Here is a 14346-nt window from a genome sequence, read left to right on the forward strand (position 1 = left end):
TTAGCCTGCTCGCGACCAGGCTAATTACAGTTGAGGCCAAAATTATTAGCCCCCCAGGAATTATGGAACATTTTCCTAAAATTCTTCCCAATGTTTGCAGCATTGATAAAACTTTATATAATCAAACATTCACCAGTGCTATTTATTAGCTTTTGGTACATTTTGGAATATACAATAAGTTTTTAGGCTTGCTTTATATCAAATATAGTGAAAAATGGGGTGGTCAAAAATATTAGCCCCCATGTGAATATTTGCTTTAAAAACACGCCTAATCAACCAATCCGCTTTCAAACCACACCTGTGCAGTCAATTGGTTTCCTAACAACAACTGCGCATTCAATCAGCATAAAAGGACTCCAAGAAACAGGGCACTTGAACACAGTATTGAGAGGGCCTATACTACTACTCTTACTCACCAGGCCAAAGACAAAGGAAATCAGTCTGGAGGTCAGAAAGAAGATAGTGGAGCTCATGATAAGGGGGAAGGCTACACTGCCATTTCCAAGCATTTCACAGTGTCTAGAACCGCTGGACGTTGCATCATTGCTAAGTACAAGGAGACAAATTCTGTAAGAAACAAACCTGGGTGTGGTCGAAAGCTCAAGATTTCAGAACTCTGGAGAGGAAAATAGTCAGAGATGTCAGCAAGACACCAAGGACATCTGCCAAGATGATTGTTGCTGACCTGGCCTCTTCTGGAGTTGATGTTTCAAGGAATACAATTGTGAGGGCTCTTCATCGTGGTGGGCTTCAGGGCCTTAGTCCCAGAAGAACCCCTTTACTCAAAGAGCGGCACATCAGAGCCAGACTGAGGTTTGCCCGTGAACATTTGAAAGGTAAAGATGAGTTTTGGAAGTCTGTGCTTTGGTCTGATGACCAAACTGGAACTGATTGGGCACATGGATGTTGCTTTTGTTTGGCGAAGAAAGGGAGAGGCCTTCAACCCTAAGAACAAAGCTCCCACAGTCAAACATGGTGGTTGGAGCATCATGCTGTGGGGCTGTTTTGCAGCCTCAGGCACAGACAGCCTTGTTCAGGTGCATGGCATCATGAAAAAAGAAAACTATGTTGACATTTTGAGGGATAATATGACGAGATCTGCTCTTAGTCTAGGCTTAGGTCATCGCTGGGTCTTCCAACAAGACAAATGACCCAAAGCATACATCAACATTGGTCCAACAGTTCCTAAAGGACACCAAAACCAAGGTCCTGGAGTGGCCCGCACAGAGCCCAGATCTCAATCCTATTGAGAATCTGTGGCGGGTGCTCAAAGTGAATGTCCATGCTCAGAAACCACGCAGTTTGGACCAGCTGGAACCATTTGCAATGGAAGAATAGGCCAAAATCCTACTACTACTATCCTACTACTACTCTAAGAGGTTGTTGTCAGTTGTGGCTCAGAAATGGTACACTATTGACTATTAATGGCCAGGGGGCTAATAATTTGGACGTGTCATTTTTGCCGTTTCTTGTTTCAACTCAGTGCATCAATAAAATATCCTAATCAAACTTAGTGGACATTTTGTCTTTATTATTTTGGAAACAAATACACTATTAATATTTGTTGTTAACGGTCATTTCCATGGAGAAATCAAAGGTTTTGTCTGATTTCACAAGGGGGGCTAATCATTTTGGCCTCAACTGTATATCTGACTCAGAAGAATATGTTGCATAGCAACCAAACAGCGAATTATTTGAGCCACATTGATGGCACCGAACGCAAGCTAACATTATCGCCGATTAGAACTTTATCGAGGCTTAGAAGATAATCTCGCTTAGTGGAACGGGCCCCTGGACTGGGTTAGATTGGGGAGCCGGAGGAACAGAGAGACGACAGAATCTGGGCAGGTCGGTGTTTCATTTCATGCAATCCACCCAAAAACAAACGCTTTTATAATAATATGAACGGTTATTGGCTTGGCTGCTGTAAGATTGGGGATAGGGGTGTTTACATGTGGCTGTCCTGTAGTCCAGGACTGGGTTAGATTGGGGGTAACGGTGTTTACATGTGGCTGTTCTGTAGTCCAGGACTGGGTTAGATTGGGGAACTAGCCCTGATATATCAACCCCACACAGCGGGAGAGAGCAGGACTGTCAGACGATGCAGGTACTGACTGACTTACACTGCACTGGCAGCATTGGTTTTACAACAGTGCAATGACACTCACCAATAACAAAGACTTACCATCCATCTCACTGTCTTTCATCTCCACTCTTCCTCTGTCCTCTTGATTCACCATCACTCCCTTCTCCCTCCTTTGGTCTCCTCCATCCTCTTCTTTCACCATCACACCATTCTCCTCTACATCCTCTTCCTCCAGCTTCACTGCCACCATCTCTGGACCCCACTGTGGGCTTTTCAGGGCTGGAGAACCACGGCCAGATCCAGGGGACTCGGTGCATTCTGGTTCATACATGGTTACCATAGAAACACTGGAGGCAGAAACAACTCAGGTCGATTAGACATGACAGACAAACAGTTCACTGAACTCCCATCTAGACTGACAGGACACGTCCTGCAAATGCAATAATAATATTACTGATTGCATTTGCTGTAATTTACGGGTCTGGAAAGTAAAGATTAAATGGTTCCAATTGTATTTTGTGTCCAGGAAAAATGTTAACACATAATAAACTATGAAAATAATCTTCTAGTTAGGCTCTACTTCCTGGTCAGACAGTTCTGAGGCTGTGTGGGCGTGGCCTTTGCACGCTTGACTGGCAGCTCCCTTCCAAGCCAGCTTGCTGCCTTATCATACATGACATTCATCTGTTAGACGTGCTTATAGTTCTGCCCTTTAACTACCAACTGTTTAATTACCAACTGTTTAATTACCTACTGTTTAATTACCTACTGTTTAATTACCAACTATTTAGTTACCAACTGTTTAATTACCAACTGTTTAATTACCTACTGTTTAATTACCTACTGTTTAATTACCAACTATTTAGTTACCAACTGTTTAATTACCAACTGTTTAATTACCAACTGTTTAATTGCCAACTGTTTAATTACCTACTGCCCTTTCATATGTTAGCGTTAGCAGCATGTGTTAGCGTTAGCAGCATGTGTTAGGGGTTAGCAGCATGTGTTAGCGTTAGCAGCATGTGTTAGGGGTTAGCAGCATGTGTTAGGGGTTAGCAGCATGTGTTAGCGTTAGCAGCATGTGTTAGGGGTTAGCAGCATGTGTTAGGGTTAGCAGTATGTGTTAGCGTTAGCAGCATGTGTTACGGTTAGCAGCATGTGTTAGGGGTTAGCAGCATGTGTTAGCATTAGCAGCATGTGTTAGGGTTAGCAGCATGTGTTAGCGTTAGCAGCATGTGTTAGGGTTAGCAGCATGTGTTAGCGTTAGCAGCATGTGTTAGCGTTAGCAGCATGTGTTAGGGGTTAGCAGCATGTGTTAGGGTTAGCAGCATGTGTTAGGGTTAGCAGCGTGTGTTAGCGTTAGCAGCATGTGTTAGCGTTAGCAGCATGTGTTAGCGTTAGCAGCATGTGTTAGGGGTTAGCAGCACGTGTGACTTACTGATCAGTTGTAGCACAACGGTGTTGGTCTGGTCTTCTAATTCGCTGCTGTATTTTCACAATATCCGCCGTGTTTAGTTTCTTCCCACACTGGAGGTAGCACTGGCGCATGTCCTCTTGACCACAACTATGTTTCCTTTGCTCAGAGGTTTGCCCTGCCGCTGTCCTTCTCTGCTGCTCCTGTAATCCAATCACTGAGCTGCTCTTGTGACCACCTGACTCAGGATGTGATTGGTCAGCTCTAGCGCGGCCTGTGGTTGGCCTTTGCTGAGAGGAATTCCTACCATAGCACTCTTCGATCTTGACCTCCTGACCTCCAGTCTTGACCTCTGAACTGCCGTTACTGTCACTATCCATGTCATTACTGTCACTATCCATGTCATTCGCTGCTTCAGAGAGGTGACACCCTGACGCAGATCTGCTGAGCATCTCATCTTTGGCCTTTTGGTTTGTGATAAAGTCCCGTAGAAACCTGTCCCACGGTGTGTCATACTCTTCTTTAATGTTGGGAGAGTGATGGTCCCTGTGGGTGGGAGGTGGTGGTGGTGGTGGTGGCTGGAGCCTAATAAGATTGTCCTTCCGGTGGTTCTGTCCTTCTGTCTCTGCATCAGGGGACCCAAGGTGTGTCCTCTGGCTCTCTGACACTGAGTAAGCAGAAGCCTCCATCTCTCTGCCCAGATGGACAGTTCACAGTGCAGGGAATCCTACCAACACAGATGATCAAAATATTAAAACAGAGTGCCGAAATTTAATCAAAACATTGAACATTTCTTTTTCCAGAATTGGAAAACAGTAGCCAAGCTACAGTTAGGTCCATTTGGACTCTTTGACAGAACTGTTGTTATTTTAGTTGTTTACCAAAACATATTCAAGTTATAGAATGAATATGGCCTTAAAGTGCAGACTGTCAAACACCCTCTTTAATTTGAGGGTATCCAGATCCAAGTTGGAGGAATGGTTGAGATGTTACAGCTCTTTAATACGTGGCACCCTCCTTTTCAAGGGGCCAAAAGCAACTGGCCCAATGACGTGATGTCAAACCCCTTTATGAAGTGAAAATAAGGAAAATGTTTATAAAAAAACATTTATTTAATCTATTAATCTCTGTTTATTAAATGATATGAAAATGTTTTGAGGGTGTAGCATAGCCTAGTGTTACTGACATGCTGGACACCCTCACTGCCTTACAAAGGTCAAGAGCTATTAGACTCTTTACTCACAACATGTCATACCGGATAACTGGCATGGGGAAATGTTAGAAATGAAATAAAACCTAAAACCTCTCTAACCCTAACCCATATATTTAAATATAACAAACAATATGCCGTCATAATAATATGATTGTTATGCTTTGAAGCATTCTGTCCTAAACTGGCAGTCAGCCAACGTCATCCGGGATAACAAGCAGTCTGGAGCAATTTGATGACATGTTATTGTTACGATGGGGTAATGTGTTTGGACCCAGGCGCAGAGTAGAACAGAGTAGACGGAAGCAGGAGTATAAAATAATAACGGTACTCTTTATTTTGAGTAAACGGAACAAATAATAACCGCACAGTAAGCGAATAAACAAAAGAGGAGAAAACAAGTCTCCGATAAACGTTTTAAATAATAATAGGAACAAGGCAGAGCAGTGTACGGTACTTACAATCGTCAACTATACTTATTTCCTAATCCGGCGAGGAACAATAAGGCTAAGAAGAATCGTGTACATATAACAAACGCAACATGAAGTGAACAACCGACAACCAGAGGGGAAACAGAGGGATCTAAATAGCCACAGCCAAACAACACACACCAGGTACAAATCAGTTAATTAGGACAGACAACTGCATACATAAAACACCAGAGGGCGCCAAAGGGTCGCTCCACAATAAGGTCGCTTCCCCAACCCTTACAGTATCCCCCCCCGACGAACGGCACCTGCCGTTCACCTGGGTGCCTCAGGATGTAGTTGGCGGAAGTCTGTAATTAGTTTTGGGTCCAATATGTCCCTCTGAGGCACCCAGGACCGTTCCTCCGGCCCATACCCCTCCCAATCCACCAAAAACTGTAAGCCCCTACCCCTCCGCCGGCAATCCATGATCCTCCGTACTGTATAAACAGTCTGTCCATCAATGATGCGTGGCGGGGGAACAGGGGGGGGGTGGTGGGGACATGGGGCAAGTGACGAAGGGTTTCAGTAGGGACACATGAAAGGTCGGGTGAACCCGCATGGAAGGTGGGAGTAGTAGTCTATACGCCACCGGGTTCACCCGCCGCACCACTTTGAACGGACCCACGAACCGGGGCGCTAGCTTCCTGGACTCGACCCGGAGGGGAAGGTCCCGGGTCGAGAGCCACACCTTCTGCCCCGGGCGAAAGATCGGGGCCGGGCGACGCCTGCGGTTGGCCTGAAGCTGGGACCGAGCCGACGCCCGCTGAAGCGCCGCCCTCACCCGCCTCCAGGTCCGGCGACAGCGACCGACGTGGGCTTGGACGGAGGGCACCTCCGCCTCCTCCTCCTGCTCAGGGAATAGGGGGGGTTGATAGCCATATTGGCACTGAAAGGGGGATAGGCCAGTGGATGAGCAGAGGAGGGTGTTGTGGGCGTATTCCGCCCACGCCAGTCGCCGACTCCACGTCGCCGGATTGCCGGAGACGTAGCACCTCAGCACGCCTTCCAGGTCCTGGTTGACACGCTCCGTCTGCCCATTGGACTGTGGATGGAAACCGGAGGACAGGCTGACGGAGGCGCCGAGGCTGGTCGCGAACGCCTTCCAGAACCTGGAAGCGAACTGAGGACCCCGATCCGACACCATGTCCTGCGGGAGACCATGCACCCGGAAGATGTGCTGCACCACCAGGTCGGCCGTCTCTCGGGCCGAGGGGAGTTTGAGGAGGGGGATGAAGTGGGCCGCCTTGGAGAAACGGTCCACTACCACCAAGATGGTAGTGAACCCGTCAGAGGGAGGGAGACCTGAAATAAAGTCAAGGGAGATGTGGGACCAGGGGCGTTTGGATATGGGGAGGGGTCGGAGTAGCCCCGCTGAAGGCTGGCGAGATGTCTTGCTGCGCCCACACACAGGACAGGCTGCCACAAAGGCGCGCGTATCCCTCTCCGCTGTGGGCCACCAGAACCTCCTGCGAATAAAGTCCAGGGTCCTGGCAGCCCCGGGGTGGCCAGTGAGGGACGACGCATGCGCCCATTGCAGCAGCCGTGAGCGCGCAGTCTTGGGAACATACAGCCTCCCCGGGGGTCCTCCCCCCGGATCCGGCTCCCGCCTGAGCGCCGCTCTCACCACTTTAGCGATCCCCCACGACACAGGGGCAACAAAAAGGGTCTCCGGAACAATGGGGTGGGGTTTTTCCTCCCGGTCCGCCGGATCGAACTGCCGGGAGAGGGCGTCCGGCTTGACGTTTTTGGACCCCGGCCTAAAGGAGATGGAAAATTGGAAGCGTGTAAAAAACAGCGCCCACCTGGCTTGACGCGAATTGAGGCGCTTAGCCCCCTGGATGTAGGCCAGGTTCTTGTGGTCCGTCCACACCACAAACGGCTGTGCGGCCCCCTCCAGCCACTGCCTCCACTCCTCCAAAGCCAATTTAATGGCCAGCAGCTCCCGGTTTCCTACGTCATAATTACATTCGGCCGGGGACAGCCGACGTGAGAAAAAAGCGCAGGGATGTACCTTCCCATCCTTCCTGCACCTCTGGGAGAGCACCGCCCCCACCGCGAGATCTGAGGCGTCCACCTCCACCAGGAATGGTACTTCCGAGTCCGGATGGGCTAGGACCGGAGCAGAGGTGAACCGTTGCTTGAGGTCCACGAAGGCGGCCTCCGCCTCCGAGGACCAGGCGAACGTACGGAGGGTAGACCTGGTGAGGGCAGTTAAAGGGGCAGCTAGGGCACTAAAATTGCGGATAAAGCGTCTATAAAAATTAGCAAACCCTAGGAACCGCTGTAACTGTTTCAAAGAGGAGGGGCGGGGCCAGTCTAACACCGCACTAACCTTGGCAGGGTCCATGCTTAAATCCCCCCGTGTTATAATGAACCCCAGGAATGACACTGTGTCGGCGTGAAAGACACATTTCTCTGCCTTGACAAATAACTGGTGGTGGAGGAGGCGCTGGAGGACTTGACGGACATGACGTTGATGTTGAGTAATGTCTTTGGAAAAAATGAGGATATCGTCAAGGTACACAAAAACCGAATGACCAATCAAATCCCGCAGTACGTCGTTGACTAGTGCTTGAAATACTGCGGGTGCATTAGCGAGACCAAAGGGCATGACTAAATACTCATAATGTCCGTTAGGCGTGTTAAAAGCCGTCTTCCACTCGTCCCCCTCCCTCATCCTCACCAGGTTGTATGCATTGCGTAAATCCAGTTTGGTAAACACCCTTGCTCCTTGCAGTGACTCAAAGGCGGTATCCATGAGGGGCAGGGGATAGCGATTCTTTATGGAAATGTCATTTAGACCGCGGTAATCGATGCAGGGACGCTGTCCCCCGTCTTTCTTTGCCACAAAGAAGAAGCCTGCGCCAGCGGGCGAGGTGGAAGGACGGATATGACCCGCGGCCAGTGCTTCCTCTATGTATTTATTCATGGAGAGATTCTCCGGGCGAGAGAGGGAAAACAGGCGTCCCCGCGGCGGCACAGTACCCGGCAGCAGATTGATGGCACAGTCATAGGGTCTATGGGGGGGTAATTTCTCGGCCCGAGATTTACTGAACACTTCCCCCAGGTCCCAATATATCTGAGGCACCCCTGTCAGGTCGGGGCTGGAAAGGGAAGCAGGGCCAGGGGAATTAGGAAGAGGGGTGGAAAGGGGGAGAGGCGAGAACTGGGGCTGCAACGGGGATGCGAGAGTCGTGGGCGGAGACTCAGTACGCACTGTGACGGAGCCTGCTTCGAGGGAGAGTCGACCTGTGGACCAGTCAATGCGGGGGTTGAGAGAAGCTAACCAGGGGTGACCTAACACAATAGGGCAATCAGGAGAGGCCACAATAAAAAATCGTATGAGTTCCCAACGACCCCCTCCCACCTGGATATGTACAGGCATAGTGCGCTGGGTAATGATCCCCGACCCCAATGGCCGGCCGTCTAGGGCTCGAACAGGAACGGGTTCTTTCAATTCTTCCAAAGGAACCCCCCACCCCCAGGCCAGGCCTTCGTGCATTAAATTCCCCGCTGCCCCTGAGTCCACCAGAGCCCGAACTCGCTGGGTACAGTGTCCCCACCGCACCTTAACAGAAAAAAAGGTTTGTGGGTCATTGAAACCCGAGGGTATGTCCCTACCCGCTAATACCCCTCCCGATACTAGCGGGCTGCCCCGTTTCCCGAGGTCCCTGGACAGGCACTGTAGCGGTGACCCTTGCGACCGCAACGGAAGCAGCGCCGCTCGTCCAGCCGACGCCGCCTCTCTGTGCTGGAGAGGTGTGTTGCGCCCAGCTGCATGGCCTCCTCCTCCTCCGTGGTCTCCTCCGGGAACCGCCGAGTCGCCTCCCTAGCAGGAGGAGGTTGGAACGGAGCGCCCCTCGACGAGCCCCTCTCACGTGATCGCTCTCGGCGCCGATTGTCCACACGCACCGAGAGCTCCACTACGCCGTCTAGCCGCTCTGGGAGGTCCCGGAGGGCAAGTTGGTCTTTCATCGCCTCCGAGAGCCCCTGGGTATAGAGTACGGCCAGGGCCTTCTCCTCCCAACCCGCCTCCCTAGCTAGAGTGCGGAACTCGATGGAATAATCCGCCACCGAGCGATCCCCCTGTCGACACGCCGTGAGCCGCCGACCGGCTTCGTGCCCCGATATCACCCGGGAGGTGTCGAATATTTTGCGTAACTCCCGGGTGAATGCTGTAGCGTCGGAGCACGCCGGCGACTGACTCTCCCACTCGGCCGTGGCCCAGGACAGGGCACGGCCCGTCAACAGGGTGATGATGTAGGCCACTCGGGAGTGCTCGGTGGGGAAGGACAGGGGCTGCAGGCTGAAGATCAGTGAACACTGAGTCAGGAACTCTCTGCAGCCCTCTGGACGTCCATCATAGCGTTCGGGAGGAGGTAGTCAGGGTTCCCGCGTGGTCACCGGCGGTAGAGGAGGCATAGCTGCTGCTGCTGCTGCCGCTGGTGGAGTGGGGTTGGCCTGAGCGGCCACCAGGCTAGTCACGGCGATGGTCAGCTTTTCGATCTCCGCAAACATCGCCAGCTGGTTCCGCTCCTGCTGGGCTACCATAGCCCCCTGGGTATTCAGCACCGTGCGAATCTGCTCTACATCTGCTGGGTCCATAATGGTCGGTTGTTCTGTTACGATGGGGTAATGTGTTTGGACCCAGGCGCAGAGTAGAACAGAGTAGACGGAAGCAGGAGTATAAAATAATAACGGTACTCTTTATTTTGAGTAAACGGAACAAATAATAACCGCACAGTAAGCGAATAAACAAAAGAGGAGAAAACAAGTCTCCGATAAACGTTTTAAATAATAATAGGAACAAGGCAGAGCAGTGTACTTACAATCGTCAACTATACTTATTTCCTAATCCGGCGAGGAACAATAAGGCTAAGAAGAATCGTGTACATATAACAAACGCAACATGAAGTGAACAACCGACAACCAGAGGGGAAACAGAGGGATCTAAATAGCCACAGCCAAACAACACACACCAGGTACAAATCAGTTAATTAGGACAGACAACTGCATACATAAAACACCAGAGGGCGCCAAAGGGTCGCTCCACAATAAGGTCGCTTCCCCAACCCTTACAGTTATCAGACAGGACGTTACACAATGATGACATGTTATCAGACAGGACGTTACACAATGATTACATGTTATCAGACAGGACGTTACACAATGATGACATGTTATCAGACAGGACTATACACAATGATGACATGTTCGCCTTGCGAATCAAGACAAACCAGGTTCACTTTATTTCCTTTATGGTGTTGTTACCTTGTTAACTTGTTAACTTGTTTGGAACAGATCACTAGTAGAACCTCTGAGTTCTCAGACTATTTATCAAACAAAGGAACAGTTACAAGAGCAGCTGCTGCTGGTGGTGAGGGGCTGGCTGAGGTGAAGAGAGCCTCACCCCCTGGCTCCACTCCCCTATTTGTAAACAATGATGTGTAAATACAGTTTCAAATAATATCCCATCACCTTTACTGTAGAAAAGCCCAAGGTGCGAAAACTAGGATGATCCACATGATGTCATTAGGTTATAGGTCAGAGGATGTCACTTCAGGTTATAGGTCAGGGGGTAGGGCTAAGAACACAAGAAGCCATTTTGAGATGACCACATGGCTTTAACAAAGGGTCGTAAACCCTACCCTCCCCTCCCCTAGCCCCCATAGTCAGGAGGGTCCTTATAGCAAAAGGCAAACTATACAGTTTATACGGTTTATGTGCGCATGTGTGCCAAAATCTACTACAATGGCGCTACGTGTGGACATGGGATTTCTAGACGTTATTTGCGTTGATGGCCTTCCATAGTGGAGAAGCGCCATCAGTACCTCCGTGTGCTCGTCCAGACCAGGCGACACGGATATAAACTGATAACAAGTTCCGCCAACATTATATAGTGTTATATATGATGGGTAATGGCTGAAAGTTAAGCTATGTATTCATCTAGTTTTAGTTTTGTTATATTTCATTGAACACTAAATAATGTATTTTGTATAATGAGTAGTCGAGTACATAAGTCATTAAGTGGTTTCACATGCTCACTCTCCCTAGTAAGTTGATCATCTTTATTTATGTCGTTGAACTGTGGTTGGACTCCTTGGGGCCTCTGTCATCTGTTGTTAGTAAGGGCCCTAAGACAGACCGTGACTTTACTAGAGAGTTACGACCACTCTAAAGGTGAGCTTTGACGTAAAGTGTCTCAGTGTCCAGTTTCTGTGTGTTACCTAACGGCCTGGAACCATACTGCTGAATATTCATATAGGATGCTTATGTAATTGAGCGTGTACAAATCCTATAGGCTGAATAACAGTTCTTTGTCTCTGAAGACTATATAAACTCATGTATGTGGACTTGATATTTTGAAGACTGTACCCTATACTTCTTCCCGACCGGTCGTATTCATTAAACTAAGAAAGAGATCTCTGAGTCTGTCGTTTGTCATCTGTATCTTCAAGACCATCACTTTTGATAAAATCCCTACAGTACTTTGGTGGCAGCGGTGGGATTGGAAAAAATCTCTCATTTTGACTACAGAACCTGAGGACTCCAAAGAGAGGTCAGTTGAATTTAAAACACCACCCTCAATAGTTTATGGAGATCCTTTTTGGACATACTTGCATTTTATTGATGGTTTGTTGATATAAGATACACGACTAAAAATAATTATTGTGCACGTTTTGTTCTGATAAAAGACCTATAGGCAGGTTAAGGGCATAAGTCCAGGGTTCTGGCTGTCTGTGGTTACGGTAGTAAGACCTTAGGCAGGCTAAAAGCGTTAAGACCTAAGGCAGGCCAAGAGCACTGTTTTAGCAGGAAGACTGATAGGCAGGCTATATTGTGTTAAGTCCTATTGGTAGGCTAATTATCTGTGCTAGTATTATATAGATAAGGTTTCGGTAGTAAGACCTTAGGCAGGCTAAAAGCGTTAAGACCTAAGGCAGGCCAAGAGCACTGTTTTGGCAGGAAGACTGATAGGCAGGCTATATTGCGCTAAGTCCTATTGGCAGGCTAATTGGCTGTGCTAGTTTATTCTAAAAGATAATTAATATAATTATAGTGTGTGAAAATAGGTAGTCACAGTAAAACCCACTATATAACATATCCGTAACATTTTATTAGCAAAATCTTAAATTCACCATGCTTAAAGTTAAAGAGAAAAAAGAAAAACCTAAGAAATATTCTTCCGCAGACTTCATTAAAGAAGTCGATACTGAAGGTAAAGAGTTGTTGCCTCAAAACATCAGAGAAGCAGCACTAACGGCATGTTGTGATAATATCTGTAAAATGATAAAGAAGGGTCTGGAGCCCCATTCTCTAATTGCTAAGCAAGTTAAATGGTTTGATGAGATTGGGGAAAAAGACAAGATCAAAAATAACCTGGCTGTTAGTATTGTAGTTTTGAATCACGAAAAGGTACTGCAGCAAAATAGTGGCATGCGGACTCAATGTAAGGAGATGAAAGAGGAGATTTCTTTGTTGAAAAAACTGGTAGAGAGTTTGCAGTCGCACAGAGAGGAAGGGGTTGTAAATAAAAGGCCCACAACTGTAAACTACATTAAGTGTCCTGAGAATATATCCTAGGCTGGATGTGTGTAACATTGAGGAACAGCTCCAATCCAAGTTCAAATGTTTACTGCTCCCCGTGCTGCTCAGCCAGCGGCTGCAGATGGTGGAGCTCCCCCCCTTGGTCCACAACAAATTACTCAGATTCAGTATAAAGCTATGTCCACTACAGATATGCGAGGACTGTTGAGCTCAATGCCTCTATTGAGGCGAGACTCTCCTAACACAGTGTTTTGGCACAAAATGACAGAGTGGGAATTGGTATCTCAACTGCATGCTTATGACATATATACAGTGTGTAAAGCAAAATGCCCACAGACAGTGTGGGCAGGGCTGGCTGATGCTTTCAGGAACGGTACTTGGGCGGTTCAACCATATCCTACTCTGACTGCTATGAAAGATGAAGTTGAAAGATTTACAACTGCTCTGAAGGCTGCTCTTGGAACTGGTTACAATCTGTATGGTCTGTATGCAGATAGCAGTGGCGGCTCCTGCCAAATCTCTCAGGGGGGGCAATTGTTGCGTTGATGGTTAAGGTGACACGTTCAAGGGTAAATTCACCTAAATCAGCGGGCTTAAATAAATTGACTCTCACAGCCATTGGTATTCAGTTATCACATCTTTTATTTTAGGTGCAGCAAATCCAGGATAAAGAGCAGTGGCACAGGGGCTGATAATGTGCAATGGATGGATAAAACTATTTACATACTACAAAATACAAAATATGGACGGCATACATACTGCTCACTTGTATTGAAATTTAGCTCGTCTCTCTTTCAAAGCAGCAAAACAATCAATGACCCTCTCATTAAAATCAGGCATCTTCCTGACTAGTTCCCTCTCCATTGAAAGCATGGCCAGTGCATTCAGGCGCTCCTGGCCCATTGTGTTTCGCAGGAAGTTCTTGATTCTCTTAAGGGTCGAGAAACACCTCTCAGCTTCAGCTGTTGTCATGGGAGTAGTAATTAGGATGTTCAACAGAGCTACAGTCTCAGAGAAAGTCTCCTGGAGGTTGTAACTGTGTAGAACCTGGTACAGTGCCAGTGCACCAGAGCAGCCCTTGAACTCAGCACTCTCATAGACAAGGGACAGCTCAGTCTTGAGCTTCACCTGGTTCAGCATGGGGTATGCCTTGACAGTGGTGTTCAGAGCCTCAACAGGGAATGCATGGCAGTGCTGTTGGAACATCTCTCCTTGGAGCAGCGTGGCACTCACAAGGTGGTTGGTGAAAGAAAACCTTTCTTTGGAGTGGGCCAGGATTGTGTCGCAGATCTGTCAAAAGTATGGGGTGTAAAAGAAAATGTGGAAATAAGCACTTTGGAAGTACAACACTGAATAAAGACTGCTACCATCCCATCCCTGAATGTAACTCTGATTGGTGGTGATTTTCCAACACTGTGTTTCAAAACTTGGACCTACCTCTTTAGACAGCCTCTGCTTCTCTTCTTCTCCCAAGACCCTCCTTGATGTTCTGGTTCCTGTGGCTTCTTGCTGCTGCTCTTGAGATGAGCTTTGGTCCCTGAAGGCAGACAGACCAACAGTGTTAAGATTTCAAATAAGAAAATGTAGCTGAACAATCTGCTGTCTTGTAGTTGTAATT

Source organism: Nansenia antarctica, assembly GCF_963989245.1.
Source record: "Nansenia antarctica genome assembly, chromosome: 17".
NCBI lineage: Eukaryota > Metazoa > Chordata > Actinopteri > Argentiniformes > Microstomatidae > Nansenia > Nansenia antarctica.